Source organism: Triturus cristatus, chromosome 4_1, assembly GCF_964204655.1.
Source record: "Triturus cristatus chromosome 4_1, aTriCri1.1, whole genome shotgun sequence".
Classification (NCBI taxonomy): domain Eukaryota; kingdom Metazoa; phylum Chordata; class Amphibia; order Caudata; family Salamandridae; genus Triturus; species Triturus cristatus.
This window is the reverse complement of record NC_140585.1, coordinates 347,585,033-347,591,180: the sequence shown is the minus strand read 5'-3', so window position 1 is coordinate 347,591,180 and position 6,148 is coordinate 347,585,033.

Sequence of the window (6,148 nt, the reverse complement as noted above, 5' to 3'; positions counted from 1 at the left end):
GCCATATGCAAATCAGCCTTGACCCTGTGCCCAATGGGAACAGTCCAGCCCGAACTGCCAGGCCAGGTCCTCCCTGGACAGGAAACAAGCATCCTAGGACCGGTTTCGGGGTTTCACCCCTCTTCAGCCAGGATAGCTTGATTCCAGTGGCATGGAGAGCACGGGACTCACGTCTGAGCATACCCGTCCCACTCGGGGTGATAAATGCAAAAAGAACTATTGATGGACAGAATGCAGAACAATGTCATACATTCTCCCCAGTACAGAGATCTGGTTCTAAATCCATTGCTTTTTTGCTCACCATGCCATTCCAGTTTGGACCCAGCCATATGCAAATCAGTCTTGACCTTGTGCCCAATGGGAACAGTCCAGCCCGAACTGCCAGGCCAGGTCCTCCCTGGACTGGAAACAAGCATCCTAGGACCGGTTTCAGGGTTTCACCCCTCTTCAGCCAGGATAGCTTGATTCCATTGGCATGGAGAGCATGGGACTCACGTCTGAGCATACCCTTCCCACTCTGGGTGATAAATGCAAAAAGAACTATTGATGGACAGAATGCAGAACAAGGTCATACATTCTCCCCAGTACAGAGATCTGGGTCTAAATCCATTGTTTTTTGCTCACCATGCCATTTCAGTTAGGACCCAGCCGTATGCAAATCAGTCTTGACCCTGTGCCCAATGGGAACAGTCCAGCCCGAACTGCCAGAAGTGGGGTGAAACCCCAAAACCGGTCCTAGGATGCTTGATTCCGGTCCAGGGAAGACATGGCTTGGCAGTTCGGGCTGGACTGTTCCCATGAGGCACAGGGTCAAGGCTGATTTGCATATAGCCATGTCTGAACTGGGGTGGCGTGGTGAGCTAAAATAACGATGGATTAAACCCAGATCTGTGACTGGGGGTGAATGTTTTGCCAATGTGCAACATTCCGTCCATCATCTTGTGTGTTTTGCTGTTCGCCCTATGTGGGAAGGGTATGCCCAGACGTGGGTCCCATGCTCACTACGCCACTGGAGTCAAGCTATCCTGGCTGAAGAGGGTTGAATCCCCGAATCCGGTCCTAGGATGCTTGATTCCGGTCCAGGGAAGACATGGCTTGGCAGTTCGGGCTGGACTGTTCCCATGAGGCACAGGGTCAAGACTGATTTGCATATGGCCATGTCTGAACTGGGGTGGAGTGGTGAGCAAAATAACGATGGATTAAACCCAGATCTGTGACTGGGGGTAAATGTTTTGCCAATGTGCAACATTCCGTCCATCATCTTGTGTGTTTTGCTATTAGTTTAATCGGCATGTCAACAGTTTGAAGGGATGTTAGACATGCCAGCCTTAAGGTGGTCTTACACAAATCTTTTACCTTACTCCTCCATATTTTTCAAATTTCGTTTTTGTTGGCCTAACGACCCTGTGCACTTTATCAGTGCTAAAGTGTGTGTGTTCACTCCTTTAAAAAGGTGACATTGGCATATACCCAATTGACACATTCAATTTAGTTAGCAGTCCCTAGTAAAGTGGTACTACATGTACCCAGGGCCTGTAAATTAAATGCTAATAGTGGGCCTGCAGCACGTATTGTGTCACTCACTTAAGTAACTCTTGAAACTTGTTTCAGGGCTACCATTTAAGCCTGTGTGTGCAGTTTTAAACTGCTATTTCGACCTGGTAAAATAAAACTTTTGTCAGGCCCAAACCTTCCTTTTAAATACATATAAGTCACCCCTAAGGTAGGCCCCAAAGAGCCTACAGGGCAGAGTACAATGTATTTAAAAAGTATTACATGTACTTTTAAGTTTGATATGTCATGATAGTGAATAACTCTTGAATTTGTTTTTCACTTTTCAAGGCTTACCTCTCCCATAGGATAACATTGGAGTTACTGTGTTACATTTAATAAGGATATCTTCCAGATGGGAGCAAGTGAAGAGTTCAAGTTTGGTGTCCATTGAATTGTAATGAAAAATCTTCTTTTATGGTAAAGTTGGATTTTGAATTACAATTTTGAAAATGCCATTTTTAGAAATTGTTATTTTCCTGCCTTAGCCTTTTAGTGCTTGCAGCCTGTCTCTGGGTCACACGACTCGATATAGTTGGCAGTTGGTCTTTGTGTATTCCTCATAGACACCCACACACAATAGGGAGTTTAGGTGTTCCTGGATGGGCCTTCACTGGCAGGATGGGGGGCGGCGGAGCTATGCACAGCCCGCTTACACCTGAATAAGGCAGGGGAGGCAGGAAACCTGAGCACTTCAAAGGCAATTCTCTTGAAGTTTTCCTCACTTCAAAGAATTCACCAGTTTGAAATATTGGACCTTAGACACCAACTCTTAAGTACACATCTGGACCTGTGGAAGACTCTGCCAGGAGGAAGAACTGCTGTGCTGTTGAAAGAACAACAACTCTGCTGGACTGCTGCTCTGAAGGACTGCTGCCCTACTGTGCTGACCTGCTGCCTTCTTGCCTGGGTGAGAAGGACTGGACCCAGGACTACCAGAGTGACTCCAAGGGCTAGCCTCTTGTAACCAGCACCTGGACTCTGCAACTGTGAGTCCTACCCCGCCAACCACCCCAGTCCTGAACCCTTCAGAAGTGGGCCTGAAAGTGCTCTGCCAGCCTATTTGTGACTGGGGGTGAGTGTCTGAAAAGTTTCAGTGCTCCGTCCATCATCTCCTTGTGTTTGCTTTGTTCGCCCTAAGTTGGCAGGGTATGCCCAGATGTGGGTCCCTTGCTCACTTTGCCACTGGATTCAAGCTAGCCTGGCTGATGATGGGTGTTACCCCGAAACTGGTCCTAGGATGCTTGTTTCTGGTCCAGGGACTCTGGAAGTCAGTGGGTATGTATTACACATACATGTGATATGTATATATATATAGGTTTCAGGGGTGTTATAGTTAGCTGGACTTTTCACTTGTACAAAACCATTGAAATTCCCCCGTTATAGTTAGTTCAGCTAACTATAACTCACGCGCCCGCAATGCACTGCTGATGACGTCACATATTACATCACTCATCACTCATGACATGGTCAGTGACATCACTCATGACATCACTGATGACATCTCAAATGACATCACTGATGACATCACTGATTACATCATCCAGTGAATGTGTGTTTTTCTGAAAATTAAATATGTTTTATATATGTATATCTCAAGGTCGATGGAAGAATAAACGGGTATATAAGTGTCTAAATGGATGATTTGTTTTTGAAAAATTGATTGTGTAACTGACTGATTAAGTGTATCATATTGAATACATGGCTTAGTGAGTAATGTTTAAATATGTAAATATCTGTATCAGTCTCTCACTTTGTGTATAAGTGGCTGCATGGGTTGGTGAGTAGCTTCATGGGTGTCTATATAGGTTATTAGTTGTTTTTTTGAGTATCAGTCTGAGTGTCTGCATGGTTCGGTGGGGGGTATTACGTAGTGCATAGGTGCATGAATGAGTGACTCACTGTTTGTATGTGTTGAAGACAGCATGTGTGCAGGACTGTATGGGTGGATGAGTGTGTGTATGGGTGTGTTAGTGAGTGAATGACTGTCTCAATAGTGTCTTTATGAGTAACTACATATGTTTTAAACTAGTATATGTGACTATTGGTGTATATAAGTGAGTATATGTGAGAGTGAGAGATTGAAAGAGTTCCTGTATGAATAAGTATGTGTTTCTATAAGTGATTGTTTAAAAGACTAAGTATGTGTAAGTTTCCGTAGAAGTAAGTGTGGTGGTGTGTGTATAACTGTATATGCAAGTATATGTATGTTTGATTCTTTATTAGCATGAGTGACTATGTGTGTGAGTAACTCTATGGATGAGTGGCATTGTGTAACAGGATGTATAGGTGTATGAGTACATATGATGAGTGAGTACATGTATGAGTGACTGTATAGGACTGTTGGTGAATGAGTGGATGTGTATGTGGGTCTTAGAATTACTGAAGAGGTTGTTGTAACTGGTATTGGTATGTCCATTGTTTTGAAAATTTTAGTCTCTATTTTTGAATGTGTGTATCAAAGGTTATATTAGGGTGAGAGGAGGTCTGCCACTCTATCACAAGGATGATGTCATCAGTGATGTCATGAGTGATGTCATTTGAGATGTCATCAGTGATGTCATGAGTGATGTCACTGACCATGTCATGAGTGATATAATATGTGACGTCATCAGCAGTGCATTGCGGGCGCGCGAGTTATAGTTAGCTGAATTAACTATAACGGGGGAATTTCAATGGTTTTGTACAAGTGAAAAGTCCAGCTAACTATAACACCCCTGAAACCTATGGTTTTTTCAGTGAATTTCTGAGGTTTTTTAAATGCTAATTCCTAACTATAACGTGCCTGAAACCTATGGTTTTTTCTGTGAATTTCAAAGGTTTTTTAAATGCTAATTTCTAACTATGCCTACAGAGATAGGACATGTGAAGAAAGAAGAAAAAATGCACAGAAAGAAAAAAAAGAAGTGCAGAAAGAAGCAACAGAAGTCCTCAAAGACGAAGAAAAGTGCAGGAAGAAGGATAACGTGCAGAAAGAACAAAAAGAAGAGCAGAAAGAAGCCTTGTTGCAAAATCATCCTGTACCCTCAACTTTTTCAGACGGATACTGGTGGTAACTGAGTCTGACTAACCAGTCCTAGAGCCAGTGCTATGTTAAAAGACACTTAGAATACAGTGAAAACACCTACATACACTAGGGAACATTATGCGTTGGGGTCCCCCTGTGATTAGCATGACCTCTTCTGTAAGCCCCTAGTATATAATAGGGCAGGGGGATTAAAACTACCTCTTAAAACAATCCACAGGGCGTTTTTGCACACGTTAACTCAGGCCCCGTCCCCTCCCTTCACCACTGTGTAAACACGCCTTGTGTCCGATTTTAGTTGGGAGATTAAGTTCATTTGAATCCTGAGGGTCCCTAGGGTCCAACTAGCCCACTAGGTACCTCCAGTAAGTGCCACAGAGCTGCGTTGCAGAGAGGTGTAAAAAGTGGCACGGCCTGGACCACCTCTCTGCAATGCAGCTCAGTGGCGCTTACTGGAAGCACTTGGTGGGCTAGTTAGCCCCCAGGGGCCCTCAGTATTGAAGGGAAATGATATCCCCAATTTAAAACGTGCCATAGTGCGTGTTTGCACACGTCACCTCAGGCCCCGTCCCCTCCCTTCACCACTGTGTAAACGCGCCCTGTGGCTGTTCTAAGTTGAGAGATTAAGTCCCCTTGAATCCTAAGGGTCCCTAGGGTCAAACTAGACCCCTAGGTACCTCCAGTAAGCGCCACAGAGCTGCGTTGCAGAGAGGTGTAAAAAGGGGCTTGGCCTCAGAACACCTGTCTGCAACGCAGCTCCCTGGCGCATACTGGAGATGCCTGTTGGGCTAGTTGGCCCTCAGGGACCCTCAGTATTGAAGAGGAATTAATTCCCCAACTTACAACTCACCAGGGGGCGCGTTTGCAGAGTGCTGCAAGGAGGGGGTGTGGCCTCCGGCACGATGCCAGTCTTTTATTTATTTTAATTTTTTAAGAAGGGGGGCTGTGTGGTTCCCCTTCTTATTCTAATTTATTATCCCTGATGACCCCATCCCCCAGGGCCTGTCTCCTAATTATATTTTTTTGACCCCAATCCCCAGGGCCGGCCACTGTTTTTTATTATTTTAAAAAAATATATATTTATAGACACACCTAGGACATGCTTGACAAACCGTACGTACCTATCACCATGACGATTTGCGTGATATTCATTAAAAGGCGACTATGCATACAATGAATCCACGTGGAATGTATTTACACCACTAGTGAAGCTCTGACATGTCTGATGCCCTACCGTGCCTAATCCCGGTAGACACCCTTGTCGTTTATTTATTCAAACATGGGTAGCTATTGACGGGCACATTTAATACACATGCACACCAAGCCATTCAAAGGGGATTCGACAAAAATTTGACCAAAACTATGCAAGAAACCTCCCTCACGGTTAATAAAACACACATCCACTGCCGGATGTGTAATACTTTTTATTTTACTCTCTGGAAAGGGGACGAACATCACTTGAGAGTCACAGCGCGCTCCTGGCAGAGCCCAATGCTGTGTTACACCCACCATTGCCTGCTGAGTGCCACACACCTCTGTGTTGTATTCCACCAGCTAGTGCATATGCTATGA